Source organism: Rosa chinensis, chromosome 5 (assembly GCF_002994745.2).
Source record: "Rosa chinensis cultivar Old Blush chromosome 5, RchiOBHm-V2, whole genome shotgun sequence".
In the NCBI taxonomy this organism is placed as follows: Eukaryota; Viridiplantae; Streptophyta; class Magnoliopsida; order Rosales; family Rosaceae; genus Rosa; species Rosa chinensis.
In genome coordinates, this window is record NC_037092.1 from 37,891,140 (window position 1) to 37,911,623 (window position 20,484).

Genomic DNA, 20,484 nt, shown 5'->3' on the forward strand with positions numbered 1-20,484 from the left:
CACGAATTTTGACCCGAAAATGTCGAGTCGACGCTCATTCAACATCAAATTGGGGCCGGTCAACGCCCATAAAGGCTTGATCAACTTTTGGTCAACGCCCAACTCAAAAAAGGTCAACGCTGAACTGTTCACATGGTCAACGCTGGACAAGAAAAGTCAACGCTGGCACTACCAAAAAAAAAAAAATATGGGCGCCAAATTTCTCTGGCCACCCAGACATCTTTTCTGGACACCCCTTTGTCTTCTCCGCTGCGTTTTCTCTGGCCTCCGCTGCAACTTCTCCGGTCAACTCCGCTGCACATCCCTCTGCCCAATGCTGCACCGCCCAGCCCCCCAACCGCTCCGCCCAGCGCTCTGGACTCAACGCCTCCGCTGCAATTTGCTGCACCGCTGCATTCCTCCGACTGCAGCTTTCAACCAGCTCGCTGCCACCCACGCAGACTGCCAGCACCTCTCCGCTAGCCAGTTCCGCGTAGCTCCGCTCCGCCGACCACAACCAGCGGCTAAATCACCGCTAAACACCACCGGCGGCTTTACAGGTCTAACGGCCATTCTCCGCCAGCCTAGCTCCGCCGGATTTCTTCCGCCAAGAACCATCAGCGGCAACCGCCATTTCCCACTGGACACCCTCAGCGGCAAATCCCTTCAGCTAAGCACCACCGCCCAACTTCCTCCGTTGAGCACCTCTGGACAAAGGCTCCGCCGGCCAGGAACTCCGCCACCCAAAAGCTCCGCTGCCTCACATATCCGCCGAGCTTGCCCGCTGTGCTTAACCGCTGGGCAACCCCCACTGATATCCTCCTCTGAGTTTCACCCACTGGCCAAATCTCCGATGAGCTTCATCGCTGGGCTTCACAGCTAGGTGGTCTCCGCCGAGCACCGAGCTCCGCTCCGCCGGACTATCTCCGCTAGCCTGCCTCCGCCGGCCATGGACAAGGCACCGCTGGCCGTGCTCCACTAAGTTCACCGCCGGATAACTTTACAGAGCTGCACCGCTGCAAGTTCACCGCCGAACTTCACCGTCGAGCTGCACCGCTGACAAAAGTTACCGCTAGCTAGGCACCGCTGAGCTCCGCTCTGCTGACCAGGCCCCGCCAGCTCCACCGCCGCTGGACAACTCTCTCCACACCCAGAACTTCTCTGGGCACCATGGCAACTCCATCATCACCGCTGGACAATGATCATCAGCTTATCACCACACCTGAGTCTTCACTCGATCTGAGTTAAGACCGATCACTTGATGCTCGATGGATCTCAATGGCAGCGATTACCGCCCAAAAGTATCAACACCATCAACAATCCAAAACTGATTTGGACACCGAGTCACTTGGATACCCAAATCATCAAGCTACTTCTCTGGGCACTGTTGAGCAAAAATAGTAAATAAATATACTCAACACAATCTCACTCTATTTCATTAACGGAAATAGAGTTTTATTATGTTAAGTTCGGACCCATTCGAGATAGATAATATCCCTTAATTACAATCCCTTGCTTCAAGGGAAGACCCTTTGATTCCAAATACGAAGACAAGAATTCCATGGAGAGGAGTGTGTTTGTTTGATTTTGTGGCTGTACCCAGAGTGTTTATCAGGCTGCCTACGTACCCTAGAAGGGATCAAGCCACTCGTAGTTCAGATTTTTGGGAAGGTTTGGATGCTTCGATGAGTAAATGACCCACCAAAGAATTTTGGTTAAGTGTTTGGGTGATTTGAATACGGAAATTTGGATGACTTCTGTGGTCACTTGGATTTGGTGAATTTGGTTTAGGGAAAACCAAGGATTTGGTTAAGGTCGCGGTTGCATCCAGATTTAAATCCAGACTGCCTACATACCCCGTGAAGGGATCAAACCACTGTAGTTCATCTTTTGGGATTTTCGGTTTTATACCAATTTTTACTTAACGGGTGTATATTTTGAACTCGTCGAGAAAACATATTTTGGTGAACACCCAATTTTAGTTGAGTGTCCACTGATTTAAATTGGGCACCCGAACGTGCCGAGCTTCGTCATGGGCCCTGGATTTTGTAATGGGCTTTGTGCCACCGAACTAACTTGGAGTAGAGCTTCTAAACTTGTAGCAGAGCCCAATATGACTTGCAATGCATGAATTGATTTCGACACCCATTAGTCCACTTCTACAGCCCGGTTGAGCCCAGCTCATGTCTTCAAGATTATGAACCCCGAAACAAGACGCCATCTCTATTCGATAAGCGTCAAATCCCTTGAGCAATCTCTTTGGCGTAATCATCAGCTTAAGATAGAGACCGAGGTCAAGATGAGGATTAGCTACTGCAATTCAATCTGGACAAGGAGTGATGCCGCTGAAGTCCATATAAATGAATTGGCTCCAGTCTTTCGATTCCCCATTCTCTCTGCCTGCACACCCAATCAGGTACCAAAATACTTTCCTCTTCTTTTACCCCATAATTGGAAGTATTCATGCCAATCAATGTTTCTTGTTTTCTTCCCCACAGAGGCCTCGATTTCTTTCCCTGTTCGCGAAACGCAGTGTGAGAGCTCTTGGTGTCGAACCCAGCATCGGTGAGGCATTTAACCATAATTCAATTCATGCTTTAATTAAATGAATCACCGACTCATGATTTGATGACAGCACCCTGTATTTTCAAAACCATGCTTTGAGATTTTACTTCCATGTGTACTGATCAATTTTCTATGGCTGCTAGTTAATCACTATTTTGTCTTCTTGCATCATTATTCCCCTTTTTTAATGGTCAAAATGAGAAAGAAGAATAAGGCAGAATTATGATTCTCCAAGGCCTCCCACGTTCAAAGCAATTTTGCAGCAACTTTGACAATGACAGCTTGGAAATACACATATATGTATATCTTAAATCTCGCCTTCTATTTGATCAGCTTTCCACCGCCAAAACCTGTCAACAAAGGATAAGACCAAGAGGAAATGACTTTGTTGTTGCAAGTCTGAGACGCCACCGCTTCTCTTCCTTTACTTTCTGCCAAGATTTGATTATTACAACATGCAGAGTTCATTTCATGCCACACAAAGAGCACTAGAAGAATCTTGTAGCCTTTGAATATTGTTTTCTTTTCTTCTTTTGATTGAGACGCAGCTGGACTTTGACCCACTGATTTCAAAAGAAACTTGCTGCACATTTGCTTAATTGGATATTTTGAAAGTTTTTTTGTCTTTAGTCCAAAGGTACAGCAACATCACGTTTTGTCAATCAAACTTAATTGCAAATATCCTACTTAATTGCAACTAAATTTTGTCTTGTTGTGTATTAATCACTTCATCACTTTTAACCGCCAACGAATTCATCACTTTGTCATGGCCTCTTGTATTGTTAAACCACTGCCCCATGATCAAAGTTTCATTAAACTCGTTGTTTCATGGTCCTTGTTGCCTGGCTTTTATTCAAAGCAAACATGTGGCAAACATTTACTGCTCGGCTTCATTATATGTATGTTGTGTTCCTTCAAGCATCTGGGAGCAAGTTTGCAGCAACATACTCTGATAGTTATTGTTTCAAGGGATGTAAAGCTTTGTCTCTGTCACTTTTCATGCGTGTCTTCTTCTTCTTCAATTATTCTCTCCATCAGTCTTTTTGAGTTCTTGACAGAGGCATTGTACATGTACATGCTGCAGGTGCAAGTGAAGGCAGGATCTTTGACAGCGAAAGCCATTTCCTTGCTGGGATTTGGTGGAGGAAGTGAGTCCGGATTCACATAGAAGTGAAGAGATTTCTGCTTCACGGCTTGGTCTCAGTTTTCTGATTCCTTTCCTTCTCGCCTACAGGTTGTTGGAAGCACTCCAAGAGAACGTCAAGGGTAAATTCTTTTCTCCAGACACCAATTTTATGTTTTGTGTGGTTGATGTTCTGGCTGGTGTGTTCTTTGCGTGGCTTATTTTGAGGCCATTTGTTGTGCTGAGGTGGAGAGGAAGGCAGAAGGTAGGAAGCTGCTAGTGGGAACTGCTGTTGAACTTTGGAGTAGATCGATGATATTATACTCCACCGATTGGTCATACACTCGTTGATACACATGTATAGTATACGAGATTGCGACCGCTCAGGGATCTCCACAGCTCCATGGCGACAGAGGTAAAAGAGACACTGCAAAAAAAAACAAGAAGTAGCACTGGTAGGACAAGGAGGTATCAACCTTTTAGCGTCTGTTTCCGGGCTTCTCCTTCAAACAAAGTTGCTGAAAACTTCTTCTCTCCTTTGCAGCAGGGCTTCGCCTTTCCTCTTGATGTGTTTTCTCCGTCTCCCCTAATTCTGGCATTATGGTTGCTTTTATAGGGAGTCTTCGAGATAGGATTGAGTCTTGATTTTGAATTTGAATAAACTTATCTCGAGATAGCCGGTTGTGCATGGCAATGAGTTTGTTACAATCAAATTGAGTCAAGCCCGCATAATCTGTATCAATTTGGATAACATGACTTGAATTTGAATCTGAATGTTTTGATGTGCTACCATTTCACCTCCTGGTTTTACACGGATAGTATCTACCATGTTCAAACTTTTGACAAGCATTTACTTTGACCTTTGTCTGTTACCATTTGAATTTGATGGTTATCTGGAAGCTACTCCCGCTGAAATATCATGGCTCGTATTATTATTTTTTTAAAACAGGCACCCATCAATCGTTCGATCTGAGTATATAGCTGCTCGCCCAGACACGAAGAACAGACTCACTGCTCTAACATTCTATAAGCCAGTGAAGGCACACACTACCTCGAGCACTGAGATAAGTTTCCCTCCAACTTTACTCCCCGCTTTGTAAAAGTCAAAGCATGTTCCATATATGCTCCAAATGCAAGGCCACGTATAGGCAATATCATACACTAGTTTGCTTTTTACCTCTTAGTTTATTTGCATATGGGTATATGGACACCACGTACCTATTCTACATATGAAGCTATAGACGCCAGACGTCGTACACTAAGGCAGCTAAACTCCTGCCTCTTATAAATAAACTTAATAAACACACGGCACAGCACATGTCTATGTGCTTTACATGATCTACCATTATTAAGGTCTACTTTGTCTTCTGTGGTTATCTAGGCTATATGTAAACAAATGTGTCAGCACAAATCACACTCATACCCCCATATTTGATAGGACGACATGTCTAATTAATGCTATGTACGTACGCGTTCAGCTGACCACTCATGCATCCATACCGCTTTTATCAGCTCTAGACACATACTCATCTACTTTTGAGCTAATTATCAAATGAAGGCACATGTCTAATTATGCCTACGTAAAATCTGTGCATATATGCCACCACTTGATGACTATATTGTGTCATCCAATTGCATGTGATAATTAATATGCATGATTCAGTTGGGTTAACAGAACATTACACACATATGAACTAGCTGTGGAAGTCAACCATGCATATCTGCCTAAATCCAAATGAACTTATGTGCATAATATACCATACCCATCTTTAATTAATGGGTTTATCTCAAAGCTTAGGTGTGTGCGTATACGGCGCTTGAATTATACACCTTGTCTTTCATGCTTCCACGGCTCTCTGTAGTGAAAGTACACATCTTGGCAATGTTGTACTTTCAGCCTACTTCAATGTCTATATTGATATATGCAAGTTATTTATCATCAACTATTACTTGCTGTACACTTTGCTTCAAATCTTATCAAAGTATATATGCAAATTATTGTTGTTGATTTTACAAATCCACATATTAATCATCTATTTGTTTCAAGGAAATTCAACTATTTCTATTGAGCATTCAACCGCAACTACGAGTTGACGTACATTATCGGAATACTTTATCCGCCATAAGCAATGGACCGCCATGCTCGGCCAACTCCGCTAGCCTCCAAATCGGCATAAGATAAGTTACTATGTCTTATCTCTTACGCTCTCGCAATTAGAGCCGTTACATGCTTTCACTACTTTTAAGCATGCTTATGGAATATCACACTTGATATATCTTTACATGCTTCCATAACTTTTAAGCATGCCTACAACATTTCGTAGATTTGGCAACACTTTCTAGATCTCACATACTAGATATGTCATGCTTCACATACCGATTTCAATGATCCTTTAGCATATCTACAAAAAATGCAAAAATGATATTAGCATCCACATTACAAGTACATGCTATACACATATGCCATGCTTCTATTTTTAATTGCAACTCAATTAAATAAACATGGGACACTCGAACAAAATATTATTACTTGCTCTATGTGTTTATCATTTTTCATCCAACCGCCAAGCGGTAAGGCAACGCCTCATAATGACAATGACCGCTACGCGGCATTGCAGTCAAGTTTCTCCTCCGAGAAATAGCAAAGGGACTAGTTAACACAGCCCACGGCAGCCATTGATCCGGCAGTTAACCCCGACGCTTGGGTACCAAAGATTGGGCTCGCTACCCAACACCCTCTGCTCCGCGCAGCTCCCCTCATCAAACAATTTTCCGACCATCCGGAGGTCTATAGCCAGAAATGGGGGACTCCTCGCAGGGTCTGGCAGGGGCCCACCCGAAAGGGCAAAAGCGTTCGCTCCAACCAATTCTAGATGGACAACGCACTCGCACTAATTATGCTTGATATACGGCACAAAGCTACGCTTTGGTATCAACCCGCAAGAACACCCTCCTTGACTGGGGACTTCGGGGACTTGTACATACAGCCCAGCATAATTAGCAACGGTCACGCTCATGCCTCAGGGCATCATCTCGAGCTACCCGTTAATGCGCCGCCGAGCTTTCACGCTCTCGCCTCAGCGGCACAGCCGAGCTTTTCGCGCTGGTGCCTCAGCGGCACCGCCGAGCTTTTGCCCTCGTGCCTCAGCGGCACCGCCGACTTTCACCCTCGTGCATTCCCGGCACCGCCGAGCTCACCGCTCACGCCTTCCCGGCACCCTGAGCCTCCGCTCACGAGCTTACCTCTCATGCCTTCGCGGCACCCCGAGCTTCCGCTCATGCCTTCCCAGCACCACGAGCTTCCGCTCACGAGCTTACCGCTCATGCCTTCGCGGCACCCTTGAGCTTCCGCTCATGCCTTCCCGGCAACCCACGAGCTTTCCGCTCATGCCTTCCCGGCAACCCTTGAGCTTCCGCTCATGCCTTCCCGGCAACCCACGAGCTTCCCGCTCATGCCTTCCCGGCACCCCGAGCTTCCGCTCATGCATTCCCTGCAACCCCTGAGCTTCCCGCTCATGCCTTCCCGGCTACCCACGAGCTTTCCGCTCATGCCTTCCCGGCAACCCCGAGTTTCCCTCTCACGAGCTTTCCGCTCATTCCTTCCCGGCAATCCTCGATCTTTACGCTCATGTCTACTTGACACACCACACGTTAATGGAATATTGAATTTTTCTACCATTTGTCGTTTACCGACCGCGACAAATCAAATTCTTTTCGCGTTCCATTAATACGAGCGAAAACCAAACAGACACAAGCGTTCACGTATTCATCATTCACGAATTACAAACGCTTACCTTCGCACCGCTCATGCAACTTACATTTATCATATGCAATCCATACGCTCACACGACCATACGCGTTCTCGAGTTTGTACGTCATAATCGATCGTACTCGGCACCATTCGCGTATATGCATCAACATGTATCACGCACCCCATACGTTCATATATGCCAACGCATATCCATACAACTCACATTTTTTGCCCAATGCAACGAGCATTCTACGTATGCCTGTTTTTTTTGTCTTTGTTGTGCAGGTTAACGAGTCCCTTCTTGCTTACGGAGTTCGGGGACTTGTAGGGGCTTCGTGCTGCCCGGTTACTTATGCTTGATGACTTCGTGGTTATAACTCCCCAACCAAGAAGCTCCTCTTACTTGGGGACTTGTACATACCTCCAACAATATGGAGTATTTGCTATCTCACCAAGCATAAGTAACACCCTCTTTGGGACACTCACAAGCCATGGTGAGGCCCAACCGCTACTTGCATCTTGTAGCCCTATGTTCAAGCTACGCTACGGTATCCGGAAGTCGCAAATCCGTCGCCGAGAAGCCACCTTTCCGGCCTTGCCAAGTTGCCTCCACAATATGCTTTTCTAGACTAGAATAGTAACTTTGAGTCCCACATCTAAGAAAATGTAAAGGAGATGGCTTCCTTCACCTATAAAAGGAATGCCTCCTCCCACTTAAACACCATTCCATCTCAATCCAACTCCATTACACACTTTGTAATGCACTTGGGCCGCAAGGCTCGACACACTAGTATAAGCTTTCAAGTGGACGTAGTTTCCCGCTAAGGCGGAAAATGAACCACTATACATCTCGTGTCAATCTCTCTCTCTCTCTCATTCTTTACATTAATTAGATCCCCAACGGATCCAAGCATTAACACCAAGTGTACCTGGAGAAGTCATCAACGATCACAAGTATGTATTTCTTACCTCCAATGCTTTCTGTTTGAGCTGGTCCCATAAGATCCATATGCAACAGTTCCAAAACTCTTGTGGTAGTGGCAGCGTTTATTGTTTTATGAGGAGACCTGGTTTGCTTACCGATTTTGCATTCTCCACATATCTTGTCGGTCCTACCACTTAGTGCTGGTAGACCTCTGACACACTGCTTAGTGGATAATTTGAGTAGATCCTGATAATTTACATGCCCCAGTCTTCTGTGCCATACTTCAAAGGTTTCTTCGGCAGATCTCACAGTCAAGCAGTCCTGTATATTTAGAGATTCATTAGATTGAATGTGATAACAGTTATCTGAAGATCTCTTACCCCTCATAATATTTTCTCCCTTGTTATCAAGAATCACACATCTTTGCTTATTGAACCACACATCCTCATAATCATCAGCCAAGTGACTGACACTTATTAGATTGGCAATTAAACCCTCTACATACAAGACATTTTTTAGATTAGGAATTCCAGGAGTATTGACTGTTCCTCGGCAAGTATTTTTGCCTTTCTCCCATCACCAAAGGTGACTGAACCTGTAGTGCTTTCATCTTCGAATGAGATAAACCAAGTTTTATCTCCAGTCATGTGTCTGGAGCAACCACTGTCCACATACCAAAAATCTTTTCACTTGTCTGCCAAGGCCGTGAGTGCTACCAGGCAAGTTGCTTCAATGTTTGCTGAAGAATTATCTGTACTAGCTTACACTTGCCATGAGACAGATATCATTAATAGAGTCAGTAGAATCAGAGTGATTAGAGTGATGTTTATTTAAGTCCTTTCTAATCCAGACAGGTTTACTTCTATTTTGCATGTTTGCTTTAGTAATCAGACTAGCCAATTTGTTGATAAGCTCTTTCTGCTCTTTAAGTTCACAATGTAAAGATTTTACAGATAGCTTTTCCTCACAGGATGGAATTGACTTAAGTCTCTCATTGCATCTTGGTCTAATGTGTCCTAACTTGCCACAGTAATGACATGTAGGAATAAAAGACTTAGAAGTCGCATACTTGTTATGACTAGTAGGAGGCATCTGATTCAACCTTACCTGAGTGACATTCTGAGACGATTTTGGTTCCTTGTCAGTCATTGTAACGGTGTCTTTGATGACTTGAGTGATGGGATCATCTTTCTCCAATTTCAAATTTGACTCTCTCACAAAGTGTGTGCCTTTGGAGCTTTCTCCAGAATATCCAAGTCCGAATGTATCATGGTGGGTTTTTCCGGAGTTGAATAACTTAGATGCTGTTGCAGAACTTATCTCAAACTTTGTGAACTTCTCTTGAGTGGACTTCAGCTCTTTCTGCAATGATTCATTTTCAGTTAGTAGGTTTGAGTTTAGAGCATGTTGTCCTTTTACCTCAAGTTCAAGCATCTTGATTTTGTTTTTCAATTCAGTGCATTTTATCTTCCAGGTCTGAGAGCTTTCGTCGCTTTGTGAGTTCTGCAGTTCTTCTATGAGTTTGTTTCTTTCTTGTTCCCACGTGTTCTGAGAGGTCCTCCATGGAAGTTCCAACTTCTCGTTTTTAGCTTTTAGTAGCACAATTTCATCCTCCAAACTTGCATTTTTGATTAATGTGACTTTTGACGCTTTATAGAGTTGTTTGCAGCGGACATTGGTCTCATCATCTGAGAATTCTTCATCACTTTCAGATTCAAGTGAAAGAGATGACACGAAAGCAACATTTTCGATCTCCTGAGGTTCATCATCACTCCATGTCGAGAGGAGGGATTTATTGTTGCTATTTCCATGCTTCCTGTTACCTCAATCAGTAGAAATATGGCCATAGCCACCACATTCATAGCATTTTACTTTTCCAGATTTGTTTGCTCTAAAATTCCCTCTAACGTTGTTATCATTGTTAACAAAATTTTTCTTGGGAACATTTAAGCTTTGAGAGGAGGATTTATTTCTAAGAAACTTTTTGAACTCTTTGGTCAGAAAAGCAAGATCAAGTGATTCATCTTCCTATTCTTTCCCTTTCACAGCCTTGAAAGCTACACCTTTGGATTTCTTTTCAGGTTTTAGTCTTAGTTCATAAGTCTTTAGATTTCCAATGAGTTCATCCAAAGGGTATTCATCAATATCAAAGGAGTCATCAATGCTAGTGACTTTAGAGTGAAACTTTTCTGGTAAGGCTCTAAGTATTTTCTTGACTACCTTATCTTCATCAAAAGGAGCACCTAGACTACGACATTGACCAGTAATCTTTAGAATTCTACCATGAAAGTCATCCACGGTTTCATCCTCTCCCATGGTCATAGTTTCAAATTCATAAATCAGACCTTGCAGTTTTTGAGCACGTACCTTTTTGTTTCCTTCATATGTAGTCTGCAGCAGATCCCAAGCCTGTTTTACAGTGTCGCAGTGACTGATCCTTAGCTTTTCACGTTCATAAAAAGCAGTGAAAATACTGTTTTTTGCTTTGAAGTCGGCTTGAAGATCACGTACTTCGACGTCAGTCCAGTCCTTCCGTGGCTTAGGAATAGAGATCGATGAGCCCTCGCCTTTAGCTGGAATGGTTGGTGTCTTCCAACCATTTTCCACAATGTTCCATACATGTTCATCTTGCGCATACAAGTATGACTTCATGTATATCTTCCATTGAGTGTACTTTTCACATCCTCCATCAAACCATGGAGGACTATTAACAGATCCACCAGCAGCCCTATCTCGATGTTGTTCCATCGTCCCTGCAATCTACTAGAATAATCTAGAACCCGCTCTGATGCCAAATGAAAATACCAAATGAAACGGTGTTGTGTTATAACTCAAAGAACAACTTAACTACAAAAGTACTTTATCAATAAGGACACAGAATTTGCTAATGCAGTGTAAACCTCTCCACTGAGGAAACTTCACTGCGTGGCTTTTAATGTAGCCAACACGAATGATCAATCCAATATGAATCAAATGAGTTTACAGTACACAATTTGTGTTGTTCATAACATACACAATCACTTAGCAACAAATGCTAACTTGATTTACAACTGATCTAACGATTACTTGATTTTCAATCTAACAAATCTAATCAAAACACTGATCTTTCTTGTTCTCAATGTCTCACTGATCTTTGAGAATAATCTGTGAAAGTACTGGACAACATAAGATAAAGCATGAGACAAGTAAAGAGAGTTTTTCAGAAAAATGGTTTTTGACAGAAAATCATGGTTCAAGAATGAACAAACGTTTTTATGCTACTGATCAAAAAACTGAAAAACTCCATTAGTCTCGAAGCCTTTTATATAAGAGGAAAAACTCCCCCTCAAACAAATCTTTTCTTTTAACACCAAATAAGATAGATATAGAAAGATATCAAAACTTATTTGTTTTGCATGCAAGAAGTCTTTAATGCAAAATGCACCAAATCAATTTAATAGACATGTAAATCAATTTAAAATGTGTGACATGATTTGGAACGAATATAAATTAAACTCAAGATCAGTGGAGCAACTTTGCTTGATCATATCTTCCTCTTTGTTTCCTTGAAGCTCTGGTTTCCTTGTTACAATGGGAAATCATGTATTGAATGGTGATTGCCCAAAATACTTACAATAAACAACACCAAAAGGTTTATCATCCAATTCCACAAAGGGTTTTAGAGGTTCATTCAGATTAATTTCCACACAAATTCTACAGAATTTTCCACGAGATTGTGCAAGTGTGTGCTGATCAACCCGAACAACTCTACCAATCGAACTACCAATTTTTTCCATAGTAAACTGTTTGAAATACTTCACTGGCAATCCATTAATCCCTACCCACACAGCCATATTCATAATTTTTTCTTCAAAAGGGTCAAAATCTGGTCTCCATCTTTGAACCACAAGAGTTTGTCCTACAATAATCCATGGCCCATTGCACAAAGCATAATTCATATCTTCACATAATTGAAATTTCACAATGAAAAAGGAATTAGGTAAATCCACCAGTTGCCATCTCCCTTTTAGTGTCCATTTTCAGGTTAGAGCTTTCCTCATGAATTCATAACCATCATCAGAATTGGGTCGTCCCATGAGCTTCACAATCACAGCACAGTTCCAGTCTAGATCGAGTTTCGCTTCAACCCTTTTAGAGAATGAGATGTTTGGACCAAGGGTTCCAGCAGTAATTTTGTAATCGTCTTCATTCAGAACAAAATCATCCATCATCGTCGTAGATAAGCGAGAATCAAGAGGTTGCAGAAATGAGCTAGCATAGCTCATCGGGGATTTGATAGGAGTTGTCTTCGGCGAGGTCGTCTCCATAGTTGGTGCAGAATCAATCTGCATTTTCTGAATTTCTGCACATAGTAAATCATCATATCGTGTTCATTTGAATTGGATTGGAGTAACTGAAGCCTTCCCACCACCCCCAGAGTCGGGCGGGTAGGGTTCGTTTACCAACGTCAAGATTTATTGATGAAGATATATATATGACTACCTCCACTCAGTTTTATCAATTTAGCGTTGATCAGTGTTCACTCACATTTCTTGCTTGCTAAATTCATATAGGCCTTTTTCTAGCGCTAGTGGAGAGATCAGTGTGATGCCATCCAGCCTATAGTCAAGAACCTTGTCAACTCGGGTCAATTATGCTAAACAGCAAAGCAGCTCTCATCTTTATTCTTTTAGGGGTCTTGATGCTTCTTTTCGTTTTCCGTTACTTACAGTTTCTACTTTCTACCACCAGCGTGGTCCCTCATTTTTTTTTAATGGAACTAATGTTAATGATGATCTGAGCGTAACAGGAAATGGACAGCTTGATATGCTCCACATCTTCAAAGCCACAGATCAACGGTAATAAGGGCCATGTGGATAACCACGTCAGGTGGTTTCCAGAATTTTCCGGGTTTGGTAGCGGCAACTTGTATTCAACTTGACTGTTTGCTAGTGCAAATCCAATCCTTTTACCCTTGTGTTTTTCTTTGCTGTTTGCTTTCTCTTTTCTTACTCGTTTTAGTCTGGAAAGTCTTTAGTACACGACCCATGTGCTGGACATGTGATATCAAAGTTGATGGACGGCGTCAGTGAATAGGGGTTAGTGAACAAGAAAAAATGCGGAAGTCCAAAACGAGCTTTCAGGTTTTAGGGCTTCGATTAAGGTTTAGGTTCAGAGTCAAATTGGGATTTGAAGAAGGAAATTGGATTGGAGAGTTGGGTTGAGAAGAAGAAGAAGAAGAGGAACATAGATGAGGAAAATAGTATCGGGGTAATAAGGGGTACTTTGGACATTTCATCATTTGAAGGGGAATTTGAAATTTGGACGTGGCTTAAGCAATTTGAAAGATCAGGGGCTATGGTGATTAAGAAAAATCAGGGATGAAATTGATTTTCAACTCAAAGTTTGAGGGAGTAAACTGAATTTAATCCAAAAAAAAAAGTGTTGGAAACTTTGGATTAAGGAAAAACAAAACTATGAATTACCTTATGAATTAAATCCCTATTACATTCATGGGCGACCCTGTGAACTTGGTGGTCCAAGGCGAATAAAATTACTAGGCTCTTGATTCAGCAAGCCTCTTGATTCAAAGTCGTATTCTGATCTTTTCTCTTCAACCATAGATCACGGCTATTTTACTGTCTAGAATATAACACAAGATGTTCTAAGCCCTATTGTCCTAAAATAGGAGAAATATCAGACAATTAATTGAACTAACCATCTTAACCATGACCCCTCTCATGAATCATTTGAAAGAACAAAAATTTCTAATCAAGCTAACCAATATGAACTGCAATTTACATCGTTACATGCTTTCTTTTGAAGTCTAAAGCCAGAAACCTTTCTTCAATTAAAAGAAATACAAGGAATCAATGATGGTTACTGTGAAGGAACAACCACCAAAAGCTTATGACACGTTTACTTATGTGGAATGGCAAAAATCATGAATAAGAGACAATTGGAATGGAAGAAAGAAGAAATCGGTATGAGAACATTTCATTTCCTTTAAGTTGTATACTTAGCATATGGAATCAAAATAAGAATGCAACTAATTACAATTGATGTTGTTTACAAATGATCACGAATCCGAATTAAAACTAGTTCGATTATTAAAATACCCCTACAAAAATAAATATTATTGAGAGAGTATATATATTTATAGGGTTATGGGTAATTTGGGGCCACTAAAAATATGTAAGGATATTTTTGGTAGAAAAAAAATGCATTCATAAAACTTTCATTACTAAACCCATACCCCCCTTAGTTATCAAATTCTGAGTTATTGAAGAATCGATTCCTGACAATGAGGTGAGACTCATACCCATTCCAATACCTATATATGTTAGTAAATGCAGGAAAACTCATACACCGCAATCATTCCCTTTATTTCCATTATCATTCCAGGTAAGTAAACATGTCATTAATGTATTCTCCGAATTTCACAACATCAAAGCCCAGACTAGAGCTTTAAAAAATTTAACCATACCAACTAGAATCACATACAAAATTATACATCTGATTATGCAAAGTTCAATTGTAGACGAAATATTACCGACTTCTCTTGATTCAAAATCCTTTTCTAGTCTTTTGGAGCTGGATTGTGAAAAAGTAGTTGAATTGATCAAGAAAGATAACAATCTGTCTATGAGTCTTCTATTTGGTTTTGTTTCTCTTTTTCCTGCAGTTGGGCAACATAATTTTTTTTTTTTTTTTGAGGCCCTAGGCCCAGGCTAGCCCTAATTACTTAGAAGGCATATGGTTAAACAATCAACTAAAAAGTTTATCATACTAGCTTACCCTCAGCAGTCCACTTAGAGGCTTGAACACTACAACTGCAAGGCACATATGAGCATGACATGAAAATGGCAACTAGTGTCCCTTGTTATGATCATGTTATACTGTCCCTTGTTAGGTGCCCATTTGAAGTCAAAGTTTTTTCTTCTTCATTCAAAATGGATAGTATCTGTGTAGTCAATAAGATGTAAAACCTTATAAAATTGAGGAAAATTATTAGGTGGTCTCGGATCATGGTACACGTGGTGGTCCCAATTGATGTTATTGGCTCCTACGATAGGTGTTTGTTTCTTATTGGTCTCTTAATTTAATTAATTTTTTTTTTCACCCCCTGCATGGTTCCCACGAAATTCAAGTGATGTTATTAGCTTGAACCACTACATGACAGTGTCACGTGTTAGTCTGGGACCACAAAATAAATTAAGAGAAAATCTCACAAAAAGTTGAATTTTTACTATTTGTGCAAGAATGCCAATGGGACCGAAGGCTGATGAGTCACCAAAAGCAAGATCAATCCTGAAAGCAATTCCAACTCTTATGTCAGATGTGACTTGGAGTCTAGATGACATAAAAATTAAATAAAAATAGTTTTACCCCACATAATTCGTGTCTAGTTGTGTTTGACAGATCGAGCCGGTTCTCCCAAATTTTGCAGATGAAAGTCTCATGCTATTTTTTTTTTTTTAATGTTTGGGTCTTATGGACTTTAGAAATATGAGACCAAAAAATTGAAATATTTCAGTTATGTTTTTTGTGAATCCCATACGTATATCAAATTATAATTAGCACATCCATTGTAACTAGAGAAATTTTGACATACTATTTTACACCTTAACACTATTGAGGTCACTAGCTGTTGGGATGGAAAAAAAAAATATAAGAACGGTTTTAGTCACGAAATGGCTTGATAGAAAGACAACTCAATCTGTTTGAGAAAAATTCCTCAAGGCAAAACTAAGTGAGGCGAAATCTCCTCAAGGCAGATCTAAGTGAGTCGAGTTGAAATCTGATCAAGGCAGATTTAAGTGAGGTGAAGTCCCTTAAGGCGGATCTAAGTGAGATGAAATCATGGTTTAGTCAAAAGACGGGTCAAAACTCAAAAGAGAAACGGTCCAATCTATTTAAGGAGCTTTGAGAAGGTCATATCCTTTCGAGGTGAAATCCTCTTTAGGTGGATTTGGATTAGATGGAACTAGTTAGTGGAATCAGTCAGCTCAGCTGAATTTGTAGCAAGCGGGAAGCACTACCCCAAGTTGTTCTAAGAGTAGCGTCTAATGCATGACTTGCTTGCTTTGTGCACCACTACGCGCACTATTTTTGATATCCACTTAAGCTCTCCTATAAATACTTGATAAACTGAACATTTGAGGTAAACAATAAATTCCATCTACACTCACTGTAATTGAAAAATTCACTGATGACTTAGGCATCGAAATAGCTTTTGCAAGTACCCCCGTTTTTCCGAACTTGGCTTGTCAAACACCAATTCAAGTTCTGAAGGTGCATAGCCAATTTCTTAACCATGAAGCTTTTGTTCTCATTTCAATTAGAAAAGTAGGTTAGGAGATTTTCTATCAAATTTTTCCGCACCAACGTAATAATTGGGGTGGGATTAAAAAACATAAATGAAAACAAGCCACAAACATAAACAAAAGCTTAGATCAGACTATTTCTTTTTTCTTATATTAAAAGTTAAATCTGTGTCTAATAACAATTTACGAAAATGACACTACTACAAAAAGGTCATCAGACGACGGTGGATTTGTGTTGTGTGATGACCAAGCTCACCATGGTCTAAGTGAGTGTTGTGTGATTGAAACATCAGACAACGGTGATTTCACCATTGTGTGATAGTACTTTGCTCAACAGAATACTAGTTTCCGTTGTGTAAATTCTGCGCAGGCATGTGCCTGGCATGGCATGCGCGGGGATGCCACGGTACAATCAGACAACAGAAAAGGAAATTTGCCGTTGTCTGAGATTCATAACACACAACAGATATACTCATTCTTTGTTGTCTGAGATTCATAACACACAACGGATATAACTCATTCTTTGTTGTCTGAGACTAATAACAGACAACGGATATAACTCATTCTTTGTTGTCTGAGACTAATAACAGACAACGGATGTAACTTATATAACTTATTTCTATTGTGTGTTATGAATCTCACACAACAGAATTTTGTTTTCTTTTGTTGTTGGTTGTTAGTTCACACAACAACTATATTTGGTTATCCGTTGTGTGAATATTGTAATAAAATTGGGTACCAACCAGTGACTGTTGTAGGAGAAGCCTCAATTTTGAACTCTTTTATCATCATACAACACATGGTTTTGTCTTGTATTGTATGACTTAATCTTGGACAACTTGGATTGCCTTAACAAATTGTATGAGGTTCTCTCAGACAACATATTCTTTTTATCAACTGTTGTGTGAACATTATAAACCAGTTGTGTGATTATTTGAGGTTGTGTTGTCTGAGCTTGCTTCTCACAACTTCTTGTGAACTGTTGTTTCTTCATTCATTACCTAGCTAGCTAGCTTGGAACAATTTTATAGAAACAATGCAGCATATATATTACCACAAAAAGAGTACATATATTACCAAATGAACAGTACATATAAAGCCACATTGATCCATATAATTAGTGTAACTATATAGTTGCATTTGGCAAGTACAACCAAACATCTAACTAGATAATTAAACTACTAGACAAACAAAGAAAGCATTCCTAGTCTAGCTAGACCGATGCATGAATAAATCAAAAGCTGATAATTGTTTCATGTGATATCTATCAGCACAAGCAAAATTTCATCATGCTTTCCAAAAACATCAGCTAGTGATGGCTCCTACGCGAATCTATTAACCACAAACCTAGCCCACTCATTCCTTATCTCATCGATATCCACTTCGGTATAAACAAGGCTGCTTCTTCTCTCCCACTGAAAAGAATTCAAGTAACCCATGTCAAAATTACCATAAAAAGCTCATTGGAACATAAATAGAATAAACAAGCTTTATTGTACCTTGTTAACAAATGAAAAGTCTTTATCCTCAATGATGTCTCTCACGTATCGCATGACAAATTAGCCGCACTCCTTGTTGTTCGGTTGAGGAGGAATACCCTAAAAGTAGTGAATCCAACATAGCGAAAACAAAAGAATCCAAAATTAATAATCATGGAACCTAATACAAATTTGCTTCCAGAATCCTCTATAGGAAAAACATACATACCGACAAATTTTTCCATATAGGTGAACTTCGGCCTTTCCTATCCTTGTGTGCATTATACATAGATATTGCACTACAATAGAATAGATGCACACACTAACAGGTTTCAAGAAATAGCCATTGTACTCAACATTGCATTATTCAAACTTGTATGACTGTAACTTACCTATCAACAATGGAAACCCATTCTGCAAGTAACATGTTGTTAGAAGCAAGCAAGAAAAATATCATTATCTGCAAGTAACATAAATATATCAAAAGCAAGCAACCAAAACTAATATGATTTGCAAGTACCATGTTGTCATCATAGAGTAATCCCAAAACCATAAATGCAGCAATTCAATAACAAAAGCCACAAAGGGAAGTCTCTTTATAGAGTATATTCTGATGATATCAAAAGCCACAAAGAGAAGTATGCGCAAGTGTGAAGTCTCTTTATAGAGTATATTCTGATAATATCAAAATGAGAAATTGCTAAAGATAGATAATGGTATGGGAGTGAAAACTATATTCTTGTACCATATTATATTTTACTAAAGATGGTCACTTCTAATAAAGCAAAATGAAAGGTGATCTACTGCAGCAGATGTACATAATGCATCAGACCTAGGTTGCTATGACATTATTGGTTGGAAATCAAAAGCAACCATTTGTCATAAAAAAAAAAAATCTAAAGCAACCATTTAAATTTATCTCTAATACATAATTAAGATCCTTTCTTAAAGGATGACGTGCTTTTCCAATTAATGAAAGCATCTATATATCTACCAATTCATACATATATACCAATTCAACTGAAGGACAGGCATATATAAATGTCAACAAATGTATACAATGAGCTCAGTGGAATTCCAATCACTGAAATCATAAAATGTCAGCAGATATACACAATCTACTCCACTATTGTTGTTAGAAAGGCATTGCATTAATCTTTGAGAGACAGTGACTCATGTATAAGATATAATCAGACAGTTAAAAAAACAAGAGTAGTTAAAAAAAGACAAAATACTGTTTACTCCCTATACTTATAGGGTCTCGACATTTCAGTCCCTAACGTTTCAATTTCACTTAGAAACTCCCTAAACTCACTAATTTCACACAATAGGTCCCTGCTGTCAATTTTCCATCAAAAACTCAGTTATCTTGCTGACGTGGCATTCATTTCACACTAAAATGACTATTATACCCTCACTTACTATTTTTTTATTATTTATTTTTTTCTTTTTATATATATATTTTTTCTTTTACCTCTTTCTCCTTCTTCTTCTTCTTCCACCACCATTTCTCTGCACTTCGGGCTTCTCTTTCTCCTCTTGCCAACCACAATTAGCCAGTAGAACAAATCATCTCAGGTTTAGCACAAGCACAAAATTAAAGTTCAAACTCTTGCAAAATCACATAAAATATGTAAATCGCCCTCTCAATTACACAAAACATAAACAAAGAAGCCACAAATAAACAAAATTCAGCCTAAATTTCTCAAATTTCCAAAATTCTCACCGGCGGTTATCGTGATCGACGACTCAGAATCGGTGAGGGATCTAGAGTGCTAGACTAATGAGCGTCCGATGGATTTGATCCACTCCTCCTTCTCCTTCTAGAAGAAACGATAGAGTCAGCTTTCCAAATACTCTCCTCCATGAAAGACGAGCTCTGCAACCCCATACTCTGATCCACCAATTCCTTTGCCACCGCCGCTGCTACTACCACCGCAACGGACATTCTTCACTCTCAAACGGACGGTTCATAGCGATTCGTCTTCTTCTGACAACACTAATACCCAAAATCACGGAGAATCGAGCTGCGGTGGTCCTGGAAATGGCGGAGCTCTTGAGAAGGCTAGGTTTCAATATAAGAACTCCATGACGGCGCTCCGGGCTGCTCTGGCATAAATTCCTAATTCTCAGAAAGTCAATTCAGAAACCCTTTTCTTTAATTTGGTGAATTTTCTTTGATTTTAAGGAAGCAATGCTTCGTATCCACGATTAAGTACACAGAGTCATGGGTGGTAATGGAGGGTTCAAAGGCACAGGGCTATGGTGGTGAAGGGGATGAGGAAGAGGTTGTTGGAGATGGGGTGGAGAGAAAGATACAGGCGATAGCAGCGGACTTCCAAGAGCGCCAGCGACGG

At 40.4% G+C, this 20,484-nt stretch overlaps 1 long non-coding RNA gene across 1 annotated transcript; it reads left to right on the forward strand.

Moving 5' to 3' along the window:
• The first annotated feature begins 3,519 nt into the window (after positions 1-3,519).
• Positions 3,520-4,107, forward strand: LOC112167631. The gene is made up of 2 exons (XR_002923870.2): positions 3,520-3,692; positions 3,779-4,107. It is a non-coding gene; the product is annotated as an uncharacterized LOC112167631 (long non-coding RNA).
• The last annotated feature ends 16,377 nt before the right edge of the window (positions 4,108-20,484 follow it).